This window comes from Oncorhynchus kisutch, unplaced genomic scaffold (assembly GCF_002021735.2).
Source record: "Oncorhynchus kisutch isolate 150728-3 unplaced genomic scaffold, Okis_V2 scaffold1374, whole genome shotgun sequence".
Taxonomy (NCBI): Eukaryota; Metazoa; Chordata; class Actinopteri; order Salmoniformes; family Salmonidae; genus Oncorhynchus; species Oncorhynchus kisutch.
The window spans coordinates 15,001-30,217 of record NW_022263319.1 but is presented as its reverse complement, the minus strand read 5'-3'; the positions used below and the strand labels follow the sequence as shown (position 1 = coordinate 30,217).

The 15,217-nt window shown below is 44.8% G+C and overlaps 1 pseudogene; it reads left to right on the top strand.

Annotated features, from left to right (window-relative positions):
- Positions 1-15,217, top strand: part of LOC116366167 (brain-specific angiogenesis inhibitor 1-associated protein 2-like protein 1) — a 58,948-nt pseudogene that overhangs the window by 31,751 nt on the left and 11,980 nt on the right.

Here is a 15,217-nt window from a genome sequence, read left to right as displayed (position 1 = left end):
CTACATCAGTGACCACAGAATACTGTCTACTGCCTACCTACATCAGTGACCACATACTCCTGTCTACTGCCTACCTACACCACAGAATACTGTCTACTGCCTACCTACACCACAGAATACTGTCTACTGCCTACCTACATCAGTGACCACAGAATACTGTCTACTGCCTACCTACATCAGTGACCACAGAATCCTGTCTACTTCCTACCTACATCACAATGACTACATAATCCTGTCTACTGCCTACCTTACATCACAATGACTACAGAATCCTGTCTACTTCCTGCCTACATCACAATGACTACAGAATACTGTTTACTGCCTACCTACACCACAGAATACTGTCTACTGCCTACCTACATCAGTGACCACAGAATACTGTCTACCGCCTACCTACATCAGTGACCACAGAATCCTGTCTACTTCCTACCTACATCACAATGACTACAGAATCCTGTCTACTGCCTACCTACATCAGTGACCACAGAATCCTGTCTACTGCCTACCTTACATCACAGTGACCACAGAATCATGTCTACTGCCTACCTTACATCACAGTGACTACAGAATCATGTCTACTGCCTACCTTACATCACAATGACTACAAAATCCTGTCTACTGCCTACCTACACCACAGAATCTTGTCTACTGCCTACCTACATCAGTGACCACAGAATACTGTCTACTGCCTACCTACATCAGTGACCACATACTCCTGTCTACTGCCTACCTACACCACAGAATACTGTCTACTGCCTACCTACACCACAGAATACTGTCTACTGCCTACCTACATCAGTGACCACAGAATACTGTCTACTGCCTACCTACATCAGTGACCACAGAATCCTGTCTACTTCCTACCTACATCACAATGACTACATAATCCTGTCTACTGCCTACCTTACATCACAATGACTACAGAATCCTGTCTACTTCCTGCCTACATCACAATGACTACAGAATACTGTCTACTGCCTACCTACACCACAGAATACTGTCTACTGCCTACCTACATCAGTGACCACAGAATACTGTCTACCGCCTACCTACATCAGTGACCACAGAATCCTGTCTACTTCCTACCTACATCACAATGACTACAGAATCCTGTCTACTGCCTACCTACATCAGTGACCACAGAATCCTGTCTACTGCCTACCTTACATCACAGTGACCACAGAATCATGTCTACTGCCTACCTTACATCACAGTGACTACAGAATCATGTCTACTGCCTACCTTACATCACAATGACTACAAAATCCTGTCTACTGCCTACCTACACCACAGAATCTTGTCTACTGCCTACCTACACCACAGTGACCACAGAATCCTATCTACTGCCTACCTACACCACAGTGACCACGGAATCCTGTCTACTGCCTACCTACACCACAGTGACCACAGAATCCTGTCTACTGCCTACCTACACCACAGTGACCACATACTCCTGTCTACTGCCTACCTACATCTGTGACCACAGAATCCTGTCTACTGCCTACCTACATCACAGTGACCACAGAATCCTGTCTACTGCCTACCTACATCACAGTGACCACAGAATCCTGTCTACTGCCTACCTACATCACAGTGACCACAGAATCCTTTCTACTGCCTACCTACATCAGTGACCACAGAATACTGTCTACTGCCTACCTACATCAGTGACCACAGAATCCTGTCTACTTCCTACCTACATCACAATGACTACAGAATCCTGTCTACTGCCTACCTACATCAGTGACCACAGAATCCTGTCTACTGCCTACCTTACATCAGTGACCACAGAATCCTGTCTACTTCCTACCTACATCACAATGACTACAGAATCCTGTCTACTTCCTACCTACATCACAATGACTACAGAATCCTGTATACTGCCTACCTTACATCACAGTGACCACATAATCCTGTCTACTGCCTACCTTACATCACAATGACTACAGAATCCTGTCTACTGCCTACCTACACCACAGAATACTGTCTACTGCCTACCTACATCAGTGACCACAGAATACTGTCTACCGCCTACCTACATCAGTGACCACAGAATCCTGTCTACTTCCTACCTACATCACAATGACTACAGAATCCTGTCTACTGCCTACCTACATCAGTGACCACAGAATCCTGTCTACTGCCTACCTACATCAGTGACCACAGAATACTGTCTACCGCCTACCTACATCAGTGACCATAGAATCCTGTCTACTTCCTACCTACATCACAATGACTACAGAATCCTGTCTACTGCCTACCTACATCAGTGACCACAGAATCATGTCTACTGCCTACCTTACATCAGTGACTACAGAATCATGTCTACTGCCTACCTTACATCACAATGACTACAGAATCCTGTCTACTGCCTACCTACACCACAGAATCTTGTTTACTGCCTACCTACACCAGTGACCACAGAATCCTATCTACTGCCTACCTACACCACAGTGACCACAGAATCCTGTCTACTGCCTACCTACACCACAGTGACCACAGAATCCTGTCTACTGCCTACCTACACCACAGTGACCACATACTCCTGTCTACTGCCTACCTACATCTGTGACCACAGAATCCTGTCTACTGCCTACCTACATCACAGTGACCACAGAATCCTGTCTACTGCCTACCTACATCACAGTGACCACATAATCCTGTCTACTGCCTACCTACATCACAGTGACCACAGAATCCTTTCTACTGCCTACCTACATCAGTGACCACAGAATCCTGTCTACTGCCTACCTACATCAGTGACCACAGAATACTGTCTACTGCCTACCTACATCAGTGACCACAGAATCCTGTCTACTTCCTACCTACATCACAATGACTACAGAATCCTGTCTACTGCCTACCTACATCAGTGACCACAGAATCCTGTCTACTGCCTACCTTACATCAGTGACCACAGAATCATGTCTACTGCCTACCTACATCACAATGACTACAGAATCCTGTCTACTGCCTACCTACATCACAATGACTACAGAATCCTGTATACTGCCTACCTACATCACAATGACTACAGAATCCTGTATACTGCCTACCTACATCACAGTGACCACATAATCCTGTCTACTGCCTACCTTACATCAGTGACCACAGAATCCTGTCTACTTCCTACCTACATCACAATGACTACAGAATCCTGTCTACTTCCTACCTACATCACAATGACTACAGAATCCTGTCTACTGCCTACCTTACATCACAGTGACCACATAATCCTGTCTACTGCCTACCTTACATCACAATGACTACAGAATCCTGTCTACTTCCTACCTACATCACAATGGCTACAGAATCCTGTCTACTGCCTACCTACACCACAGAATCTTGTCTACTGCCTACCTTACATCACAGTGACCACGAAATCCTGTCTACTGCCTACCTACACCACAGTGACCACATAATCCTGTCTACTGCCTACCTACATCACAGTGACCACAGAATCCTTTCTACTGCCTACCTACATCACAGTGACCACAGAATCCTGTCTACTGCCTACCTTACATCACAGTGGCCACAGAATCCTTTCTACTGCCTACCTACATCACAGTGACCACAGAATCCTGTCTACTGCCTACCTTACATCACAATGACTACAGAATCCTGTCTACTGCCTACCTACATCACAATGACTACAGAATCCTGTCTACTGCCTACCTACATCAGTGACTACAGAATCCTGTCTACTGCCTACCTACATCACAATGACTACAGAATCCTGTCTACTGCCTACCTACATCAGTGACTACAGAATCCTGTCTACTGCCTACCTACATCACAGTGACCACAGTGAACATACTGTCTGCATCCCAAATGACACCCAATTCCCTTTATGGGGCACTACTTTTCACCAGGTCCCAAAAGTAGTACGTTTACTTTGAAGGGAATAGGATAAACATGCAACAATGACTTATGCCGTTCAGAGCCGTGGTTGAGTGGTAACGCTCACAGCATATGGCACATGTACATCTCTCCCCAGCAGAGACCGGGGTTTAATCCCTGTGTCCACCCTTTCTACTAATGCCTATAATCAAACATAGCATTTAAGGCTAATTACCATTGAATCAATGAAACTAAAAACGAAGGATTTTAATACTTAGTGACATTACATGTAATGATATTACTGAAAGGTTTTTTCCCGAAAAGGAAAATCTACTTGCTACAATGCTACTTGTACTGTCTAGAGATGGTTCCAGGTGTTCATGGGTGCTCCCCCCACCTCCCCTCTCCCTCCCACCCATCCAGGCCACCTTTAAGAGGTACCAGACAGAGCACAAGATGAAGCAGGACTCTCTGGAGAGGTCGCAGTCTGACCTGAAGAAACTCAGGAGGAAGAGCCAGGGCAAGAACACCAACAAGTACGAAAACAAGGAGAGTGAGGTGAGGTCTGCCCCACACATTTTAGTAATTTAACTGACGTTCTTATCCAGAGCAACTTACAAGAACAGTTAGGGTTAAGTTCTTTGCTCAAGGGCCCATTGCCAGATTTTTCACTTAGTCAGCTTGGGGATTTGAACCAGAGACTTTTCAGTTACTGGCCCAATGCTGTTAACCACTAGGCTACCTGCCGCCCTCATACACACACCTGTACATACACACTCACACTCTCGCTCTCAATCTCACACACACACCTTCGACATATGAGACAGTGTCGATCATACCCAATGTAACATTATCCAAGTCTCCAGACAATGCCCTCATGCATGAGTATGCTGTGTGTGTTATGTGTTTGGTGTTCTGGATAGTTCCATTAATACACCTCTCTGTACTGTGCCTCCTCCCTCCCCCACCAACACACACGCATGTTGTTATACTGGAAGATCCAGTCGGTGCCTCCTACACACACACACACTCTGCTTCACACTGAGACAAAGAAAGATACACCTCTTTAGTCCAGTGGTGTGTATTCATGGATACCAAAAGGCTTCCCACAAAAATGTACAACAAAAAAAAGAAAAAACATTAAATAATGTATGTTTCGTCTTTCTGTGCTTTCCTCATTTTCGTAGCATCCGAGTAAGCAAAACAGCTCCCCTCTGCCTCTGTATGTGTAGGCCATCTATCTGATGCTGTCTGGTCATAAAGAGTATGACATTGTTGCCGTAGCATTGAATGTAAGGGAAGCCAGCGAGCATTTGGCCTCCCTTGATAAAAAAAGTATAAAATAATAGCCAATCAGCATTGAGCTAAACTGAGTGAGCTCAACTGTGAATAGTCCTGGCGCACAACAAAAAAAGTGTCAAGGGAAGCCCGTTTTGATTTGGCTTTACTCCTATCGCAGAGAAATATGTAAAATCGATTAAAAACATCTTGAATTGTTGCACCTTGTTGTGCAGTTGTCCTTCGGTGGCAAGCTAGCTAAAATTGTCCCTTTCCTAAATTAGCCATGGATGGAGATAAGGATTTGGACTTGTGGTTTTACTTAATTCTTCGTACTGGCCAATGCTTACAACTACAATTCTGATCCGACCATAACATGCATTGTGCCCCTGGACTGAGAGATGGACATTCAATATGTAGCTAGCTAGATGTAGAAGGCTAAGAAGGTTAACTAGCTAACGTTGCCCATGAAAGGAAGTTAGTCTAGCGAGCAAGCATTTTAGCCAGGTAGCCTAGGACATCAAAAACTAAAAGCGTGTACTGTATGACAGAGTCATAGACCGTTTCGTGAACATGAAAGAGAGGAGGATGGCATTGGTGTTTCTCTGCAAGTAGGGTGAGTCAACATGTTTTTCTACTTGCACGAACACACACAAATCAGAACCATAGACATATTGGTTCATATTTAGCTCACGTTGATTGGATTAAATTGTTTTTGGTATCTTTTAGTTGTCACTGTATTAGACTAAGCAGAGGTGATTTGATGGTGTTGAAATGGTGCTGGAATAGTGGAGAAATATCCTGTTTTCTTTTTGTCCAAAAATGTCAGAAACAATAACTTTCTTGACCAATATGTAGGTAATGTAGCTGTTTGTTACATGCAATATGCTTTGTGGACTTCACCAGACAGAGGTTGCTCTCTGGTTTTGTGATGAAAGAAAAGGTGTGGTTGAATTTATTCTGCCACTGTGTCTTCTTATAGTCTCGGCCTGTAGATCAGTGTCAAGGCACATGAACTAACAGGTTATAGAGCAAACAACACAATTATCACAACACATATGTTGTAATATGGCATTTTCTTCTGGCTTGGATTCCGCAGTGATTTTGTCCACGCACCGCTACTGCTTTAGTCACAACTCTGACAGTCTGCTGTCGAATAGGACGAGAAAGCCCCAAATTATGAACAGTCATTAATATACATTCTGAGGTAAAGTTGAAGTACTGTTTAACCCCCTAGAGTTGATTGACGCACCGGTGCTTCAATCTATCCTAAATAACAAAAGAAAAACATAGAAGTCTGTCAGTTTAAGCTAGAGATATTTTGCATTGGATGCATCTCAATCCACCGCCTCCTCCAGTGACGCACTTCCACATCTACGGTGAAAGGTGGCTGAGCTAGAGTGGTGTTTGTCAGACCACAAGTCATCCCACAAACACCATGGTGTTCTCCGTTTTGCTCTATGACCCCCATAAGTAGGAGACTCGTCTGAAGTTGGTACCGTCGATGTGCCAACTTCTGTTTCGTAGCGTCTGAACCGTTTTGGCTACAAACTAATGGGACCCAACTGTGGAAAGGAGAGGTTCTCATGAACATGGTGTTCACTGTTTTGCTGTATGCTGGGGTGGAGCGTGTGGAGCGCCCCAGAGTCTGGTCCTAGTCTTTCTCAGCAGACTCTGGGGCGCTCCACACGCTAGCCTGGTCCTAGTCTTTCTCATCAGACTCTGGGGCGCTCCACACGCTAGCCTGGTCCTAGTCTCTCTCAGCAGACTCTGGGGCGCTCCACACGCTAGCCTGGTCCTAGTCTTTCTCAGCAGACTCTGGGGCGCTCCACATGCTAGCCTGGTCCTAGTCTTTCTCAGCAGACTCTGGGGCGCTCCACATGCTAGCCTGGTCCTAGTCTCTCTCATCAGACTCTGGGGTGCTCCACACGCTAGCCTGGTCCTAGTCTCTCTCATCAGACTCTGGGGCTCTCCACACGCTAGCCTGGTCCTAGTCTCTCTCATCAGACTCTGGGGCGCTCCACACGCTAGCCTGGTCCTAGTCTCTCTCATCAGACCCTGGGGCGCTCCACATGCTAGCCTGGTCCTAGTCTCTCTCATCAGACTCTGGGGCGCTCCACACGCTAGCCTGGTCCTAGTCTCTCTCATCAGACTCTGGGGCTCTCCACACGCTAGCCTGGTCCTAGTCTCTCTCATCAGACTCTGGGGCGCTCCACACGCTAGCCTGGTCCTAGTCTCTCTCATCAGACCCTGGGGCGCTCCACATGCTAGCCTGGTCCTAGTCTCTCTCATCAGACTCTGGGGCGCTCCACACGCTAGCCTGGTCCTAGTCTCTCTCATCAGACTCTGGGGTGCTCCACACGCTAGCCTGGTCCTAGTCTCTCTCATCAGACTCTGGGGCGCTCCACACACTAGCCTGGTCCTAGTCTCTCTCATCAGACTCTGGGGCTCTCCACACGCTAACCTGGTCCTAGTCTCTCTCATCAGACTCTGGGGCTCTCCACACGCTAGCCTGGTCCTAGTCTCTCTCATCAGACTCTGGGGCGCTCCACACACTAGCCTGGTCCTAGTCTCTCTCATCAGACTCTGGGGCGCTCCACACGCTAACCTGGTCCTAGTCTCTCTCATCAGACTCTGGGGCTCTCCACACGCTAGCCTGGTCCTAGTCTCTCTCATCAGACTCTGGGGCGCTCCACACGCTAGCCTGGTCCTAGTCTCTCTCATCAGACCCTGGGGCGCTCCACATGCTAGCCTGGTCCTAGTCTCTCTCATCAGACTCTGGGGCGCTCCACACGCTAGCCTGGTCCTAGTCTCTCTCATCAGACTCTGGGGTGCTCCACACGCTAGCCTGGTCCTAGTCTCTCTCATCAGACTCTGGGGCGCTCCACACACTAGCCTGGTCCTAGTCTCTCTCAGCAGACTCTGGGGCGCTCCACATGCTAGCCTGGTCCTAGTCTCTCTCATCAGACTCTGGGGCGCTCCACACGCTAGCCTGGTCCTAGTCTCTCTCATCAGACTCTGGGGTGCTCCACACGCTAGCCTGGTCCTAGTCTCTCTCATCAGACTCTGGGGCGCTCCACACACTAGCCTGGTCCTAGTCTCTCTCATCAGACTCTGGGGCTCTCCACACGCTAACCTGGTCCTAGTCTCTCTCATCAGACTCTGGGGCTCTCCACACGCTAGCCTGGTCCTAGTCTCTCTCATCAGACTCTGGGGCGCTCCACACGCTAGCCTGGTCCTAGTCTCTCTCATCAGACTCTGGGGCGCTCCACACGCTAACCTGGTCCTAGTCTCTCTCATCAGACTCTGGGGCTCTCCACACGCTAGCCTGGTCCTAGTCTCTCTCATCAGACTCTGGGGCGCTCCACACGCTAGCCTGGTCCTAGTCTCTCTCATCAGACCCTGGGGCGCTCCACATGCTAGCCTGGTCCTAGTCTCTCTCATCAGACTCTGGGGCGCTCCACACGCTAGCCTGGTCCTAGTCTCTCTCATCAGACTCTGGGGTGCTCCACACGCTAGCCTGGTCCTAGTCTCTCTCATCAGACTCTGGGGCGCTCCACACACTAGCCTGGTCCTAGTCTCTCTCATCAGACTCTGGGGCTCTCCACACGCTAGCCTGGTCCTAGTCTCTCTCATCAGACTCTGGGGTGCTCCACACGCAAGCCTGGTCCTAGTCTCTCTCATCAGACTCTGGGGCGCTCCACACGCTAGCCTGGTCCTAGTCTCTCTCATCAGACTCTGGGGCGCTCCACATGCTAGCCTGGTCCTAGTCTCTCTCATCAGACTCTGGGGCTCTCCACACGCTAGCCTGGTCCTAGTCTCTCTCATCAGACTCTGGGGCGCTCCACACGCTAGCCTGGTCCTAGTCTCTCTCATCAGACCCTGGGGCGCTCCACATGCTAGCCTGGTCCTAGTCTCTCTCATCAGACTCTGGGGCGCTCCACACGCTAGCCTGGTCCTAGTCTCTCTCATCAGACTCTGGGGTGCTCCACACGCTAGCCTGGTCCTAGTCTCTCTCATCAGACTCTGGGGCGCTCCACACACTAGCCTGGTCCTAGTCTCTCTCATCAGACTCTGGGGCTCTCCACACGCTAGCCTGGTCCTAGTCTCTCTCATCAGACTCTGGGGTGCTCCACACGCAAGCCTGGTCCTAGTCTCTCTCATCAGACTCTGGGGCGCTCCACACGCTAGCCTGGTCCTTGTCTCTCTCATCAGACTCTGGGGCGCTCCACACGCTAGCCTGGTCCTAGTCTCTCTCATCAGACTCTGGGGCATTCCACACGCTAGCCTGGTCCTAGTCTGTCTCACCAGGCTCTAGGGCGCTTCACCCCAGCTGGGGCACAGCGGCTGTGAGAAGAAACTAGCTTTTTCCCGTATTCACAAAGCACTCAGAGTCGGAGTGCTGATCTAGGATCAGGTCCCCCCTGTCCATATATAATCAGATTCATTATGATTTAAGACCGAAATTAGACCCTAGATTCCTACTATGAGACTCATTGTGAATATGGGCCCTGATCTTAGGTATGTGCTTTAACCTACTGAGGCATGTGCAGTACAGATACATGAAGTTGAAACGGCATGATAACAATATTCAGATGAGTTGTTTTACCTGCTGATCTGGGACCAGGCTACAGTAGGTCTGTGCAACAGTGACTTACAAATCTGTTATCTTAATTTGATCACTCTGTCACGGAGAATTTCCCTGCGCAGCAGGACATACAAATTGTAGTTTAATTGTATTTAAGGTTTAAAAAGGCTTCTAAAGTTTCCACTTTAACATTTCAGACTTGATTTGCCCTTACAAAAATGTGTCAACCCCTACAAAAATGTCCATCACTTATATTTCACATAATAATTCATATTACCTGTTGCTGTAGGATTATTTTCCTGCTGTGAGAAGCAGGGTCAAATTAAGAGATGGCTCATCTGTATAGATAAATATTGGTATTACAGATCTGGGACCAGGCTACAGTAGATCTAACATTGACTCTGAGAGTAGAACCCCAGAATCTGGTCCTGGACCAGCTCTAATATAACCGGACAACTGTCGACAGAGTCAGAGTCAGATCCCTGGTTTGGTCACAAGACTATCAACAGACTGCACCCAGGCTCAGAGACTTGCACGCACACCCACCCATGCTCCCACCCACACGCCCAGACAAGAAAAGGGCTGCATATAGCTCAGGTTAATGTATGTAGCCTTCCTAACAAAACACATCAGGTTTTTAACTTGGTCAACATAAATAATATTCATATTTTATTGACGAAACGCATTTAGATGCATCTGTAAATGATGGGCAAATGAACATTCATCTATATATATATATATATATATCGATGAATGTTCAGTCTATATTGTTGATAGTCTAATATATATATATATATGTATGTATGTATGTATGTATGTATGTATGTATGTATGTATGTATGTATGTATGTATGTATGTATGTATGTGTGTGTGTGTGTGTGTGTGTGTGTGTGTGTGTGTGTGTGTGTGTCTACTTAGAAGGGACAGGAATCATAGATATAGTCTTCTGAGAAGGGACAGGAATCATAGATATAGTCTACTGAGAAGGGACAGGAATAGGAATAGTGGGGGTGTAGCACTGTACATTCAGAATCATATACCTTTTAAGAGGGGGCATGACCTTAATGCATGTCAAATAGAGGCACTAAGGACTCAAGTACATCTGCCTCCCCAGGCACCCTTATTGGTAGGATGTGTGTAAAGACCTCCTAGCTCTACGGTGTCCTATCTGGATGACTTATGTACTGGGTTTGACCAGGCCACAGATGTATTTATCTCAGCTGATTTTAATATAAATTGGAAGGATTATAATAATTCAAATATAACTAAATTGATGAGATATGCCGAGAGCTGTGGTTTGAAACAAATGGTTAATGATACTATTAGATCATCAACTAAGTTAGGTCACCGTTCGAATACGTGCATTGATCTGATCTTCTGTAATATACCAAGCCAGATCAATGACAGTGGGCTGGACAGACCATAATATTGTAACCATAACCATGAACACCAAGGTTCGAAAGAAATCCCCAAGGATTGTGGTTAAGAGAAATGTTAAGACATTTAATCATGAGCTGTTTCTAAATGATTTGGCTGATGTACCCTGGGATCTGATTTACCTAGAGGATGATTTAAATCACACTACAGAATGTTTTATTGATAATGGATTGATGATGAACTGGGTGAGGCATTTTCTCAAAGAAATATGGCAAAAGTCTTAGCAGCCAAATATAAACTAGAAATTGATTAACAGAATTCTAGAACACTATGTAATTATGCAGTTAAATTAAATCGTTAGAAAAAAATGTTATTTTACAAAAATGATTTTATTGATTGTAAAAATGATTGTAAAAAGGTATGGAATAAAGTTAAGGGAATACTTGGTACATCTATCTAATCATGCCCATCTACTGTGGAGGTTGACGGGATAACAATAACAAAACTATCTGATATTGCCAGATTTATTTACAAAGAAAATGTATTTACTGAGCGATAATATAAACACCATTCTACCAAACAAGCTATTGTTCATTGGATTGATGATCATATTATGAGCAAAAAACCTGCTATTTTAGTCTACAAATGGTGTCAGTAGGCCAGATTTGTGCAATATACGACTGATTGTTGTCCTATGGACAGAGTCTCCCACCTCAGCTGTAGATCTCTGCAGTTCATCCAGAGTGATCATGGGCCTCTTGGCTGCATCTCTGATCAGTCTTCTCCTTGTATGAGCTGAAAGTTTAGAGGGACGGCCAGGTCTTGGTAGATTTGCAGTGGTCTGATACTCCTTCCATTTCAATTTTATCGCTTGCACAGTGCTCCTTGGGATGTTTAAAACTTGGGAAATCTTTTTGTATCCAAATCCGGCTTTAAACTTCTTCACAACAGTATCTCGGACCTGCCTGGTGTGTTCCTTGTTCTTCATGATGCTCTCTGCGGTTTTAACGGACCTCTGAGACTATCACAGTGCAGGTGCATTTATACGGAGACTTGATTACACACAGGTGGATTGTACTGATAGACTGATAGAGACATACCCCAAGCGACTTACAGCTGTAATCGCAGCAAAAGGTGGCGCTACAAAATATTAACTTAAGGGGGCTGAATAATTTTGCACGCCCAATTTTTCAGTTTTTGATTTGTTAAATTTTTTTGAAATATCCAATAAATGTTGTTCCACTTCATGATTGTGTCCCACTTGTTTTTGATTCTTCACAAAAAATACAGTTTTATATCTTTATGTTTGAAGCCTGAAATGTGGCAAAAGGTCGCAAAGTTCAAGGGGGCCGAATACTTTCGCAAGGCACTGTATATAAAAAAAAAACAGAATGCATGCATGATCAGAAGGAAAGCTAAATACTTTCCCTGGAAGCATTAATAAGCTAACAACCCAAGCATTAATTGGAAATGCATCAGAAAGTGAAATTAGGAGGCTGCAGATTGCACAGAACAAAGCAGCAAGGATTGTTTTAAGGTGGAGATATGGTTATTCTGTTGTAGTCATGCTCAATGCTCTTGGTTGGTCATCAATCAACAAGATAATAAAAAAAAAACATATTTAACCTATTTTATTTCACAATGTACACCATTTAAAGCGGCCAAACTCTATTCACAACAGTATTCAGTTGGTAATAGATAGACATTCAGTAAATACTAGGAATATATTGTCCACCATCTACAGTTAGTCAGAAGTTTACATACACCGTGGCCAAATACATTAAACTCAGTTTTGAACTATTCCTGACATTTTAATCCGAGTAAAAATTCCCTGTCTTAGGTCAGTTAGGATCACCACTTTATTTTAAGAATATGAAATGTCAGAATAATAGTAGAATGAATTTATTTAAGCTTTTATTTCTTTCATCACATTCCCAGTGGGTAAGAAGTTTACCTACACTCAATTAGTATTTGGTAGTATTGCCTTTAAATGGTTTAACTTGGGTCAAATGTTTCGGGTAGCCTTCCCCAAGCTTCCCACAATAAGTTGGGTGAATTTTGGCAAATTCCTGTCGTGGAAATTTCCTGTATTACCAAATCATGAGAGAGCAAACCACACACAAGTCAGAGTTATCATAAAGTCCATCTTTAATTATATGAGCTTCACCATAGCCCTGTGACTCTCAGATCAATTCAGCGTCCATAAATGAATTCTCTGAGAGTGCTTACAAAATAGTCCTTAGTATCATGTATAGCCAAGACCCACCCATCAAAACTCACATGACGAATAACAGATCTTAGGAACATTACACAAAGAACCTTTTACCAGAAATAAGAGTATCCCATAATTTATAGCATTATCTATAAATTATTGTTCAGTTTGGTCTCCTAAACGAAGCTCTTATCTCATTCTTGGTACCACTTAGGACCCAGACATTACCTCATCCAATGGCATATATCAATTGTCAATTTCTAGAAACTCCCATAAAAATACAACCCCTCCTGGACAAGCTTACAGAGAGAAGTGACTGGCACACAGACATTGTGGAGCCACCTAACTGGTTCCCCATTAATCACACCATCCCTTCACATGGTTTAGGAATAGTTAGACACATTCACAGATGAGACTAACCTGACCTCTCCCCTCTCTGGGCCCAAGTAACTTTTCTCCCACATAAGCATACTTATGAAAATTAATAAAACATCTAATTTATAAATGTGACCTAAAGGATTCTGATTCTGCCACGACATTCCTCCTAACAGAGCTGGTGTAACTGAGTCAGGTTTGTAGGCCTCCTTACTCACACACGCTTTTTCAGTTCTGCCCACACATTTTCTATGGGATTGAGGTCAAGGCTTTGTGAAGGCCACTCCAATACCTTGACTTTGTTGTCCTTAAGCCATTTTGCCACAACTTTGGAAGTATGCTTGGGGTCATTGTCCATTATTTGGAAGACCCATTTGCAACCAAGCTTTAACTTGCTGACTGATGTCTTGAGATTTTGCTTCAATATATTCACATCATTTTACGTCCTCATGATGCTGTCTATTTTGTAAAGTGCACCAGTCCATCCTGCAGCAAAGCACCCCCACGAAATGATGCTGCCACCCCTGTGCTTCATGGTTGGGATGGTGTTCTTCGGCTTGCAAGCTTCCCCCTTTTTTACTTCAAACATAACAATGGTCATTATGGCCAAACTGTTAAATTTTTGTTTCATCAGACCAGAGAACATTTCTCAAAAGTACGATCTTTGTCCCCGTGTGCAGTTGCAAACCGTAGTCTGGCATTTTTATGGCGGTTTCAGAGCAGTGGCTTCTTCCTTGCTGAGCGGCCTTTATAGGACTCGTTTTACTGTGGATATAGATACTCTGGTACCCGTTTCCTCCAGCATCTTCACAAGGTCCTTTTGTTTTTGATCTGGGATTGATTTTCACTTTCCGCACCAAAGTACGTTCATCTCTAGGAGACGGAAAGCGTCTCCTTTCTGTGCGGTATGATGGCTGCATGGTCCCATGGTGTTTAAACTTGCTTACAATTGTTTGTACAGATGAACGTGGTACCTTCAGGCGTTTGGAAATTGCTCCCAAGGATGAACCAGACTTGTGGAGGTCTACAATTTTTTTTCTGAGGTCTTGGCTGATTTCTTTTGATTTTCCCATGATGTCAAGCAAAGAGGCACTGAGTTTGAAGGTAGGCCTTGACATACATCCACAGGTACACCTCCAATTGACTCAAATTATGTCAATTAGCCTATCAGGAGCTTCTAAAGCCATGACATTATTTTCTGGAATTTTTCAAGCTGTTTAAAGGCACAGTCAACTTAGTGTATGTAATCTTCTGACCCACTGGAATTGTAATAGTGTATTATAAGTGAAAATAATTGTTGGACAAGAAATGTGTGGAGTGGTTGAAAAATGAGTTTTAATGACTCCAACCTAAGCGTATGTAAACTTCCGACTTCAACTGTGTGTGTTATCCAGACTGAGCAATAAAGAGAGAAATAAATAAATGTAATTATTAATCTGAGCAAACCAGAAACATGTCAGTATATATATTCAAACAATACTTTAGAACCATTTAAATATAATACATTGGAAGGTTATGCAGGACTTTGGTAGATGAAGGAATCAAT